Consider the following 12,229-nt stretch of genomic DNA (forward strand, 5'->3'; position numbering starts at 1 on the left):
TGGGAAACACATTATTATTGTCCTGTGTGCCAGGAAAAACCACCCTTGTGCATGGAACATTGTTTTAAAGTGTACCATTCGTAATTTGATTTACAAATTACGGGTTAACTTGTGCTTGGCATAGGAGATCAGTAATCGACATACGAGTATATTCGTAGTTAACTTGTGAGGCTCATATATCAACTATGAGTATACTCGTAGTTGACAGCGAACGTGTTAACTGCATAAAGAACAGTACAAAAAAAAATGAATTAAAGAGCTTACTAATGAGATCTCTAACTAGCATTTTCAGATTACAATTACAACTGTGCTTAAAACACAGAGCAGATAACCTATCAAGGTTTCCTGTAGGCACCAGATAAAAACAAAATGAACTTAGAGCAGTCAGGGTAAATGAGGTCTTAGGAATAATATTTACCAGATCTTTAAAAAAATTAATGCAGCCATATTTTTCAGATTTGAGGAGATATGGTAAATTAAAAAGTCTCTCAGGCATAACTTCTAGGCAGCACCAATAGCAAGCTAGGATTAGCAGACGATGTTCTAAATACTTCACACAAAATTAGCATTATGATGTTAGCAATATACAGGTCTGTCCAAAGTGGGATAAGTTGTAGGCACATGTCCATACATTCCAGGATGAAATTCCCATTGAATTGCATCTGTCCTTTGAAGAACAGATGAAAGCTACTAGTTTGATGTGTTGATTGAAAGTTACCTACAAATTATATCTGTGAAGTACTTGAGCCATTTTTTAGATGTATCCTGGATAAAACAGGATACATCTAAAAAATTTCCCCCTTTATACATTATACAAAATTATAAAAAATATACATTATACAAAATTATAAAAAACCATTATACAAGGTACTTATACAAGGACCTTGTATATTGGTTTTGGAATGGGAAGGGGAAAGCATCATCTTGTCTAGTTTATAGGAGTTATTGCTACTAAAATATTAGTAGCAATAACCTCTACTAAACAAGTGTTGCAAAGATACCTGAATACAGTGGCAAGAGTTGTCATTCAAACAAATAGCCCTAGGCTCTTTGTCTAAGTGTTTTAAGAATACCATAGTGCTGGAGTGTATGATAGTGTGACTGCTTATGAAAGTACCTTTTTCAGCATATCTAGGTTTCCTATAAAGAGAAAATGATAATGAACCATTTGGTAGTAAGATAACTGGAATATCCAGAAAGAAGTGATGTCTATATCTGTCTATAATGAGGTGTATTTTTGGATGGTGGCTATTGTTAGATCCTGAATGAAAAACTTTATAAAGAAACTAATCATTCAGGACTTAACAAGTTTAATATAACAGCTGAAAGAGAAACTTTTACTCCAGCAGAAGATAAAGAAATTATTTACTGTATGTAAGATTAAATGTATCTCTTTATGTAGATTTATAAGATTCAACGTTGTCTATCCAAAAATCATGTAGAGGATTTGTGTGGTAATTATAGTTATATTAAGGCATTCTGTATACAGTGAATGGCTAAGTAAGGTTGTGACCAATAGTCCAAAGGTCGCATACAAGTCGTCCTGCTTGAAGCAAGGGCAGAGCTAGAGTCGCAGAAGGTGACTCTAGCTCACTTTCCTGAAATAGAGCGCTCGAAGAGGAGAAGGAGCATAACGGATCAGCCAAGGGGCACTGAGGACAAGTGCCATGTGAAAAAGAACAGCGGAAAAGAGGGCACAAGGAAGAGAGAATAAAAGGGAATTCACGCCGTTTCTCGAGGCTTTTTTTTTTTTCGTCTCCTTTGAACCTGCTTGTTCCTGATCGATTAAAGGTGGTACGACGATGTCGGACGGTGAGCCCTTTCCTTTGGATGCTTGATAGATTACGAATGGTGCCAAACGTGAGATGTCGGCATCTATAGTTTCGAACTTTCGCTACGTGTCTCATCAGAAGGAAGCAGCGGAGCATTTCCTTGCAACTGGCAGAACAGATGAGAATAATCAGCAGCAGATCCAGATAAACAGAGACACTATGTCAGGTGCAGAGTAAAGCCTAATCAGACGACTACCGTGACCCTCCACATGGACATGATCTGATGGAAGTACCAAGCCGAGTTCAACAAAGGTGAATGGATCTAATGGACCAGGTATCCCGGCCAAGAAATGGTAAAGTACAGAACTTTGTTATCTACTTCCCAATTATGTTAGAGGAAAGAAAATCGTTATGTACTGGTCTAATGTGGACAGATTATTAGAGAATCTTTAAGTGATCATTTTAATCTTATAAAGGCAGATTTCCATTAGACAAGTTGTTTGGAAACGTTTATAGATGAATGTGACAAATTTTAAGGTGTGAGACTAAGACTGTAGACAGAATTGATTAGAAGTTCATAGTATTTATATTATGTGTATTGATGTTTATCTTAAGGGAAAGTGTTATTGCTCATATGCCATAGGGTTTACTTGTTTCTCCTAGTTTGATTTAGTATGTTATTGAATTATTTGAGTATGTGATATTTTATAATTGTAAATGTTTAAGGTTCCAATAAACATGTTTTGTTTCTTATACCTGAGCCTTGCCTGAATATGAAATCAAACTACCACTCATAAACTCAAACCTAAGTGGGAAGGAATAGATGGTATATTGTGTTAGATTAGAGGTCACGACTGCAAGCTGAGTTTTACATAGCCGTAGTTGAGTGTTTGTTTAATGAGTATGAGCATAAAGTTCTGGGAAGGTCTCTCTGAATAAAAGTCCCTTCTATCCTAGGATATTGGCTGACGCAGCTTTAAAAAATAAATTCGTAAATATCTGAAAAGGAGGCTGCCCCAGATAGAAATTTTAAAGGATCCGTTCTTAATTAAAGAATAACCTTTACAAGTTAGAATGAAAACGTGACAAAGTTTTAGAAATCGACTTGTGACACAGACTAGCTCTCCCTGTGAGAGTGAGTGCACAAGAAGTGAGTTGAGAGTCAAAGCTTGCTGTAATTGGAGGGGCTAGGTCTTGTTGAAAAGAAAAATGTATATTAAGGATAACAACAAAAATATATAGGGAAAAAACAATGACATAACACCATTAAATGGTCTAAAAATGCATCTAAGCCATAAGGTCACACAAACAACTCATCTACATGGTGTAGCCAGACTGTTGGTTTCTGAATAGCTTTGTTGAGTGCATTGTTTTTCAGAAATTTCATACAGGAAGTGGCTGGGAGAGATTAAAGTCCTGATGGCTCTTTGTACAATTTTCCGTTCCATCCAAAACAACAATGCATGGTGAATTAGAAAAATTAAAATATGTTAGGGGGGATCACTGGGTTAAGAGTCTTTGTCAATGTTACATGAGAAATAATGAAGGAATAGTTCTGGTTAAAATATTTTAAGGTTTTAAAGTAATAGAATTTTTAATGAAAGGGGAGAACAGCCATTGGGAAAGTGATTTTGATAACAGTTTTGCAAGTTTTTTGGGTAGTGCTGCGTATGCATGTAACAAACACTAGTAGTGTGGTTGTGATTTTTGAAGTCCTATATATCCAAGGCAGTTTAACATAGTAAAGTTTTAGTTTTTTTTTTTGATAATTTTTTGGGCAAATAAATAACTTTTTTTTTTAAATAATTTATACACTTTATTTGTTTACGACTTATCAGGATCCTAATGTATAACAAGACTTCTCTGTATTCAAATGAGTCTTGAAAAAGCTGTTCCTTTTTCTGTTATTTTCTGTGTGATCGATTACGAAAGATGCATTAACCTTATCTGCTTTGATTATAATGACTGTTCTGTTGTATAAGGTTTTTAAGCCAAGTATTTATTTAGGTGGAATATTGCTATTTGGAATTATTTGGATTATATCAGAATGTTAGCAACATCAAAATGAATACTATTAGCCACTGAGGGAGATAGATCATAGATACCATGTTTGACACTGATCACTAAAACGTCTTGTAGGAATGACGGCAAAATTGCAAAAAGTTCATTTGGAAGATAGTGTTATATCTTCCAAATGAACTTTTTGTAATTTTATATAGTACATTTTTTCTATGGAACTTCTATTTTATATCTCTTCCATAATAACTTTTTTTTCTAATATCGCTGTTCATCCCATTGCCATTATCATCAATTCCTGATGATCTGCTTTGTGGTGTATAGAAGATAATGCAATACTATGATAGTATTAATACTTAAGTTGAAATTATTAGTAGACTCCCATCAAAAATTTTCCCCAAAATTAATCTGTTATAGTCAGATCTAATACTTTCATCCAACTATATTCTATTCTTCTTTCTCAGGATAATTATTTGCCATCCCAGCATCAAACACCTGTTTTGTTAACCTTTTTCCTCACATTCTGTTTCTTTCTTTCTTCAGGATTTCAGACTTTTGTTATCAACAGAAGAAGGCATAGCCATAGATGCATCAACCACCCCATCCCACATTTAACAAATATGTACATGGAATCATTTGAATAAAAAGCCATTACCAAGAATCAATCATACTTAAACCCAGCCTGCAGCTAAGGTACACCAATAATATCTTCGTAATTTGGTCAGGCTCTGAAGAAACCCTGCACAATCATAGAATTATCCAACAGCTGAAAACACAAAATTCCAATGCACATTAGAAGCTAAAAAATACAGATCACTTCAATCCCTAAATGTTCTCATTCCTAAATTCATAAAGCCATCAATAACACCTTAATCAGACCATCAAATATTCGAAAGGATATACAGCAGCAACACAACAATAGTGTCCCTTCCTTATCATGCATAAAAAAATGTTACACACAAAATAGCAAACATATTCAAAGCAGCACAGCTTAAAAGTTGCCTTCACGCTGCTATTTGTATACCTGATTCCTTGTTCCTGCAAACTCTCCTATTTGGCCAAACTGGTCATACCACAGATTTTACAATCAGAACATGTAAATAATATCCATATTCATCAAGCTAATAAATCTAATCATCCAGAACATGGAGTATCTACTAGCCAAAGGATAATATGGGACAACATAATAATTATTCACACAAGATTCTTCAAATCTGAAACACTCTTCATCAAATGTTATGGAACTCCTTGCAATTAACTGAATCTTAATAGTAATGATAATCATGGTAAAAAAGTTTCTAAATGGTGGGAAATAGCGACTTTGACTTTCCGACATTATTATAATATTTGTTAGGTGGTTGGCTAATTACAGGTTTATTTGCACAAGGACATCTAAGGTCATGCCTAACCAAGATAAACAGGTCATAATGTAGTAATAAAGAGATAAATCAGTGTACGCACAAAAAAGCGATTTATTTAAAAAATTAATAAAAAAAGTGAACTGCTAACACTCCACTAGAACATGACGAATGATGAGACACGTTTCATTTTTCACACGCAGATATGTTATCATCCTGCAGTAAATAAGAATGTGTAAAATGACTGAACTATGTGGAATCTAGCAAAAACAACTTCCTCTCTTCTGTTTCTACATTGACTAAACCTGCCAGTGCTTAAATTTTTTAAATTAGGGTTAATCGCATCCAGTATGTTTGCGAGTGCTTCCTGCCATTAGGTAATTATCTTCGATCTTGTATACTGCCTATAGTCTGTATATGGGACTGTCAAACAGTACACAGAAAAAGTATGAGCTGATCTCGCATCTGCAGCCTCATTTCATGTAATTTCAACATGGCTGGGAATCCATCAACCATCAAAATGTTTGATGCAGGTAATGTTGTCAACATTCATGCCAAGAGCTTAGTTAGGACATATGGCAGTGAGATGGATGTGATACTAAAATTCAAAACAGTAACAATAGAAGCCAATGTAGCATGCTCCGGAAGGGACTTTATTTATCAGGCACAATTAAGAGACAACAGTTTCTGTCTAAGTAATAGAGATGGTTCATTTGCTTCAACATAATGACTGAGTGGGCATGCAAAAGGCACCATCAGTTTGTAGTATATCCAGATGATGGATGGGATCTGACTCTTGCAGGCTATGCTGCCTTGAAGAACTAGAATGGAGACCCATAATCCAGTTTTGAACGTATAAGCACGCAATAAGGACAAAGCAATGAAGATCGCTCCACACCGCATTCAGTAGAGTATAGAATGCAAAGGAGATTCATGCTCTTCTGTTAGTTCATGAATGTGTGCAATGAATGTAAGTTTTTTGTCACAGATATGTATCAAGAAGTTGGCTTCTTTTGATAGTGGAATAGCAGTTTCTCCCATTCTTCACTCAGAATCTCATAAAGAGTGAGGTTAGCCGAAGTATACATACACACACAATTATCTGCTGAAAATCTCAAACCCACTAATAACAGTTCAAGAAGAGACACAATCAATGGCTTGATGAAGTTGTTTTTCAATTATCCTTGTGTTACAAGAATAACAGTAAATAGTGAAGTCATCAACATATAGAGCATTGCCTACAGTAAGAGGAAGTTGTTCAGTAACTGAGTTAACTTGGGTAGGAAAAAGTGTCACACTGAAAACACGGCCTTAGGGAACACCCTGTTAGTGATGATATGGCTGAAATAACATACTTCCTACTCGCACTTGGAAGACTCAGCTAGACAGATTTATGGCTTCCCAGAGACCCATAATAGATACCATTGATCATTCCTGATATAAATTATCCAAACAGTTAGCAAAATCTCTAGTCCCCTTACTAGTCATAGCCGATTATATATAAAAAATTCTTCCCGTTTTAAAAGTTCCAATGAAAATATAATTGTTAATGATACTGATATCCTAATGAGCATCGACTTCATCTCATTGTTCACTAACATTCCATTAAATGACACCTTACTACTTTTTAAAAAAATGTTTTTTCCCTTGATATCATTTGGAAGAACAAAATTTATAAACAAACAAAGGGTACCTCTATGGGGTCTCCCCCCCCCCCTCCCCAATTGCCAATTATTTTAGGGATGATTCTGAAAAACAAGTTCACGTGACTTAGCTCCTCTCAAACCCTCTATCTGGTTAAGATATGTAAATGATGTCTTTTCTATTTGGTCTCATGGCCCAGACACATTAGATACTTTGCTATGTCACCTAATAGTCTTCACCCTAGAATCCAATTTACAATGAAAAAGGAAACTAATAACATTCTGGCCTTTCTAGGTCACCTTGTTCACCTGCCTAGTTAATGGTAACCTGTCCTTTTCAGTATATAGGAAACCCACTGATACAAGTAGATGTATTCACACTTTCTCATCATCCCCCCCCCCCCTCTCTCTCTCTCTCAACAGTACAGTGTCATAAAAATACTGACCCATAGAGTTTATAACATTTGTTCCAATGAGATCTCTCTTGCAACAGAAATCGATCATACACACCACACTTCTCTGTCTAATGGCTACAGTTCCCACTATATCAAAAAATAATCAATTCTTCCCCCAATCCATGAACTTCTCTTTAGAAAGATTTTAGTAATCCTATTGGTAATCCTATTGTCATCCCCTATGTCCAAGATACATCAAAAAAATATCCAGAATCTTAAAGAAATGCAATCTTTGGACCACTTTGAAGCCCCACTTAACGCTAGCTACCCTCATCTGATCCACTAAAGACAAACTCCCTCCCCTCTCAGTCCCAGGTGTATTAAAGAGTTCCTTGTTCCTGCAAGATGGACTGCTATGGGCAGACAGGAAGATCAGCTACCACCCAAATGGAAGAACATAAAAAATACATCTGGAATCATGACTATAGTCAATCTGGCCTTGAAGACCATACTTTGGATATAGCTCACAGAATCAATTGGAAAAAGACCATATGCTCCACAACAGTAAATTTAGATGATAAAGACTGTTAATTATCATTATTACGTGACACCTCCAGGGAGTCACGTAATAATGATCTCCACCACTCAAATCCACCAACTACAACTAACTGCAACCAATGCCATCTACCACCCACAACCACCACGAGTATTTCCACAGACAATCACAAACATTCATGCTCACAGCTGAATTCGAACCTGCAGCCTTTTAGCTAAAGAGCGGATATGCTAACCGCTCAGCCCACCAGGCCAGCTAAACAGCTACCTTTAAGCTTTATTCCTAATGAGTAAATGATGCCTAGCAGTGAAACCATGCTGCCTCGGACGTCACCCAGATGGATAGAAAAGCAGGATACCGAAAGAAAATAGAAACTGAAACCAACAGAACTATTAATAGTAAGAACATGGAATGTACGGACACTTTGGATGTCAGGAAAACTAGAATTACTTTGTGAGGAAATGAAGAGATATTAGTGTGATATACTGGGAGAGAGAAATGGAAGTGAAGACATATGGTCAGGGCATGAAGCAGCAGTTGGTTTCCTTCTTAACAAAAAAAAAACTAGACAGGCACTGTTAGGCTCCAAACCAGTCAATGATCAAATTATAGCAGTAAGATTTCAAGCAAAACCACTTAATATATCAATAGTCCAGATATATGTCACCACATCTGAGGATATTGACTTATTCTATAAAGATCTGACAGAAACAATAGAAACCATACCAAAGCAAGATGCACTAATTATTGAAGGAGATTGGAATACCAAAGTTGGAATAGAAAATGATGGTTGGGAAAGAGTCATGGGACAATATGGTTTTTGAGAAAGAAATGAAAGAGGTGAAAAAATGTTAGAATTTGCTGTAGACCACGATAAGATTATCTGTAACTCAAGATTCCAGTAAAAGGTGTGTATAAAATCAATGTGACGATCAAATGATGGGAAAACCAAGACCATGATTGATATGATTACAATTAAAAGAAGATGGATAACATTAGTATAGAGTGTCAAACTTTTCAAGGAGCGAATATAGATTCAGATCATATTTTAGTAATTACAAACAACAAATTGAACTTAAAAAGAAAATATAAACCCCCATCATCAGAAACGAAAAGATGCAGCAAGAATGTAAAGTAGAAATAGAAAGGTACAAACAGTGTTAGAAGAGAAACTTAAAAGTGTAGACAAAGAAAAAAATTCAAATCTAAGAGTGAAAGGAGCATTGAAGGCGATAGAACATGCAATTGAAGAAACTGTACCAGAAGAAGAGGAAATCAAGAAGTGAAGTAGACAAGAAACACTGAAGTCAGCAGAGGAGAACAGAATGTTGAAGATAAGGGATACATCAGAAGAACAAAGAGCAGTATAGAGGAAAGTGTAATGAGGTGAAGAAATCAGTCAGAATGGATAAGATAAAATGGTTAGAAGCCCAATACAATAATATAGAACAGCACTATGCAGAGTATAGGACCAGGGAGGTGTACAAAATGATCAGAACCATTAATTAAAGGTGGCAATCAAAACAGCACAATTAAAGATGAAAAAGGTAAAGTATTGATGATAAAAAATAAAATTGTACAGCGGTGGACAAGATACTGTAGTGAGTTATATAATTTTTATTCATATTGAAATTAAAAAGAAATGTAGAAAAGTGTTAGATTTCGATGGAGTTGGGAAATTGATTGAAAAATTGAAGCAGATATCACCACCAGATAATGAGTATGATATGGACATTTTAAGAGGAGAGGTAGAAAAAGTAATAGGACGGTTAAAACACAACAAGTGTTTTAATAATGATAACATCACTGGAGAAATGATTAAATATGGTGGCAAAAGTATAGTTATAGAAATGCGCCAACTATGTAATATGGCAGTGTTTCTCAAAGTGTGGCATACGTGGACCCCCAGGGTTCCGCGAATGGTCTTCAGGGGGTCCGTGGCAATTTTCGGATATGCATCATTAACGCATGGAATTAAATTTAAGTTTGAGATCGGAAAACATTCCTAATGTATCACTGAATAAGGTACAGAGACATCTGCAGGCTGTGTAACATGTTTCTCAACAAACAGTGCAATATGGAGACAAATGGGTAAAAACCGCACTAACTAATGAATCGCATGAACCCTCCCACATAAAATGCTGTATAGTAGACAATCAAAACCATATGGTGCACTGGTAACATATGGTTTTGTTTGAGTGAACATGTTAAAACTAAGAAATATATAGTGAATGTGTTTCAGATAATATATACGGAATTTGGTTGAAGAGAATTAGCATTTCAACTGAACTGTCGGCTTGCCTTTGTCAATTAGTAGCGCGATCTTTTGTTAATACCGCACCAATCATATGAACGTCTTCATAGCTGCTTTATCTCTACTGGCCTACCATGTTGTGTCCCTACTTACGATTATTAAACTTTCTTTTATCCTTTCAAGTGAATCTCTACTTATCTTTATTCAAAACTTAACTATGTACGAGATATTACAAAATTCAAATATTTAAGCCTTTTCTCCCCTTAGTGTCCCTAATATTTATATTATACTGCGCCTTTCGGGACATTTAGTTTAAGATATATAATTCAAAATCAAGGAGCAATTACAAAAATATGTCTGAGTGTGTGACTATTATGAAGTTGTGATCCTTTATCTCGTAACTTAACACATCAATTTCCTGCATGATTAGGTTCGTACGTTTTTTCAAGTGGTGTATTAGGCAGCAATTTCAGACAACTGTATTATCAATAAACAAAAGTTTATTTAAAATCTTAAACATGGTACAATTCAATTTCTATTATATAAAACACAATTCAATACTAAGAATAAAATTACAAAATTACACAAGCAAAATACAAGCACTAGGGCAAAATCCTATATGGGAATTTGCGATCATGACATCATAACAGATTTTATACATATAAATATACACATATACTCCTGGAACAAATTTACAGTTTACTTAACCTTATACTAGTCAGAATGCTCTATATTGCAATAATACCATGGACATTTATTTTATATTCAATTTACCTTATCTAACTTCCAAAACAAATCAATATAGGTTAAACTATCCTTTCGCAATGTCCATACATACATTTGACCTTTAAGACACTCTCATATGAAATACCATTCGCATACATAAATCTCTGGCACATGAATGCTTATCAAATAATACAAACTAGTTTACTCTCATTCTACTCTGACTTGTACTAAAGTTCAAGTTTATCTTCAACCGTCCAGCAATTAACAAAGATTGCAACTATATGCGATTTCAATTGATACAAGATTTTGCAGTACCTTTCTAGGACGAACCCTGGTTTTCGTGATCTATACCTTTCATGCTTGAACTAAGGACACACATAGGATCTTCTATTTTATCACTATGAAACTCATCACGTGGGCACGGACTTCTGTATGGATTTTCTTTCCCTTTTTTACGAGTACTGGATGATGAAATACATAGACAATTTCTTCCTTCTTGTAACTATACAGTGTTCCTCGTCTCTTGCAATAGGAATACGGAATCGAATTCCAGCACACTTTGTTTCCTTGTTATGTCGGACGGAGATAACTCCTACACCATCACTCAGGAAGATTGCATGTTACCTATACGAAAATTTCGTGAAGAAACTCCGAGGAAAAAAGCCCCATGGGGGAGGTTCCTAACCCTTTTATCTGCATGGTCCCAATCAGCACCTTCTTCAATTTCTTTTCTTCCCCCCCCCCCCCCTACTGGAGTCGAGCCTACCCACCAAGTAAAGTCGCATTTTTCTGCCCAAACATGCTATGGTTCCTTTGCACGCGACTCTCACGTGACGATGTCTCACTCCAGGAATTGCCCTTGAGCGATTGTCATTTGTTTTAAGCTAGCCTCTATACTAAATTAATCCCCTTTTTAGAATTTAATTGAATATTTAACTCTCCTTTTTTCAAGTGTTAAACTAGCCTCTCACATACAAATTCTTACTACTAATCTTCTTTGTCTTACTTAAGCTATTTTTTCCATATCCCTTTTTTTTTGTAATAAGATTCCCTTTTTTATTATTTAGGTAAATAAACAATTTCTGCTATAATTATTTTACTTGGATGCAAGCATATTTTCTGTCTTTAAATATTTTGTATTATCAACTTACATAGGACTTTATATTTTTATTTTCTTGTTACACTATGATAACTGAAATTTTTACATTCTTGGTTATCAGGGTGTAACACCATTGCTGTCTGTTTCAAGTTCTGCTTTCACTAGCCATTTGTTGAAGGACTGCTCGTTAAATACAGTAATTTTTTTTTAGCTTTCAAATTCTTAAGTATGGATCACTGGTTAAAGACTGGATTTTTAAAATGTGCAAAAGAGAGGAACATAGTAGATACAAGTAGCTGTCAGCAACAAGAAAATGTTGATACTGTATCTGGATCAAGTGAAATTGATAAGTGTGTCGTCTGACATCTCTAAAGAACCAACTAGGAAGAAGATGAGTAAACTTCGTAAGT

The 12,229-nt window shown here is 35.3% G+C and overlaps 1 protein-coding gene across 1 annotated transcript in view; it reads right to left on the reverse strand.

Annotated features, from left to right (window-relative positions):
* ash1 (histone-lysine N-methyltransferase ash1) overlaps positions 1–12,229 on the reverse strand; it is a 585,771-nt gene that overhangs the window by 330,029 nt on the left and 243,513 nt on the right. The window lies entirely within an intron of this gene.

This window comes from Typopeltis vanoorti, chromosome 7 (genome assembly GCF_054136105.1).
Source record: "Typopeltis vanoorti isolate ZY-2024b chromosome 7, IOZ_Tvanoo_1.0, whole genome shotgun sequence".
Classification (NCBI taxonomy): domain Eukaryota; kingdom Metazoa; phylum Arthropoda; class Arachnida; order Uropygi; family Thelyphonidae; genus Typopeltis; species Typopeltis vanoorti.